The following is a 1,756-nucleotide window of genomic DNA, read 5'->3' on the forward strand; positions in this document are numbered from 1 at the left end:
AATAACAAAAATCAGATACCTTGATACATTTGTTCATATGTAATGAATTAATATGTAAGGACTGAGCACTGTTTTAACTTACACCTGCTCTCTCCATGTGGAGAGGAAATGGGTATCGACCAGTGATTGCATTACAAGGTTTCATGTGGAAGCTGTTGAATGTGTATAACAAAGTTGCAATAGCAATTCATAGAAGTAGCTGGTTGGGCAGATGCCTACATAATTCACCAAAAGCAAATGTCTGATATTTAGTAATACATTAGAAATTTTTTTTTTGTCTCTAGCATTTCCATGTGTCTAATGGCATGGATAAGAAGGAGTTTCCTGTCCTTAAACTCCTTGCGGTAGAATTGGCCCATAACAGCATAGACAAAATTTGGAAGCAAAGGCAATACAAAGTCACATGGTTATCCCTTTGCCATTACCAAGCCAGTGCATAAGCTCTACAGAGAACAGCTGAAGACTTTTAATCCTTTATTTTGTGCAACTTACCGCTGTGGACTTGGATGGTCTTCTGTGGCTATTTGAACTTTCTGATTCTATGAATGTTAGTGGCAAGTCAAAGACTCACAGTGTCTTTCTGTGACCTTCATTTCCTGCTGTTTTTCAACCCCCTGACATTAGGTGTCCCTTCTCCCCTGGAAGCCCTGCATGTGACACTCTAGTTTAGTCTACTGTACTCAGCAGGCTTTGGTAAGTTCAGAAGCAAAATCATATGATGCCTGGTCTCTACAGTAACCACCAAAATCACCAGTATTTATAGAAAGCCTACAATTTGTACCATAGTATATTAATGTACTCCTCATTAAGATGAGGAAATCAATGAAAACAAACCCTGAGAAGGGGTAAGGAAGGTTTTAAAAGATCTCTGAAATTCCAAACAGTAAAGTCAGAAAAAAGCCGGGCGTGGTGGCGCACGCCTTTAATCCCAGCACTTGGGAGGCAGAGGCAGGCGGATTTCTGAGTTCGAGGCCAGCCTGGTCTACAAAGTGAGTTCCAGGACAGCCAAAGCTATACAGAGAAACCCTGTCTCGAAAAACCAAAAAAAAAAAAAAAAAAAAGTCAGAATGCAGGTGAGCTAAAGGGGGGGCTGTTCTGATTGGTATTTTGGCTTTGATATTTTGATGTGTGTGTGTGTGTGTGTGTGTGTGTGTGTGTGTGTGTGTGTGTGTGTGTAATAGAGGAAGGAAGGGGAGATTGTGTTCACATTTGTAGGCACATGTGTGTATGCTGATGCACAAGTGCACAAGCCAGAGGTTGGAGTTGGGTATCTATCTCCATGGTCCTCAGTCTTATTTTTTGAGACACAGTCTCTCACTGAACCCTAGCCCACTGGTTGTGACATCTGGTTAGCAGAAAGCTCCAGAAATCTGCCTTGTTTCTGTTCTCTAAGGCTTAGGTTGGATGTGTCCAGGTGCTACTTGTCTGACTCCAGAGGAGTCAGTGCAGAATCAAGAAATATTTACTAAGTAACTCTTTCTAAGTAGCAAGTGTGTGGCCTCCCAGTTTTAAGAATTATTTTGGGGGACCTGGGATGTCTGAAATTCATTCAAGAAAAACAAAACAAAGCAAACAAAAACTTTTCTCTTTCGTGAGTCAGAGGCCATGACAATGAAGTCGAGGCAAGGGTAGATTTCATATCCTTTTTCATATGATCTAGGTTTCCTGGAGGGATGTACTAGACTTCTTCTTTAGCCAAAGTTATCAGGACAATGGATCCCAACTTTCTGTATTCTTCAGAACTTCTTGGTATTGC

The sequence above is a fragment of the Mus caroli genome, unplaced genomic scaffold (genome assembly GCF_978045245.1).
Source record: "Mus caroli unplaced genomic scaffold, Mus_caroli_1 scaffold_15, whole genome shotgun sequence".
Lineage (NCBI taxonomy): Eukaryota > Metazoa > Chordata > Mammalia > Rodentia > Muridae > Mus > Mus caroli.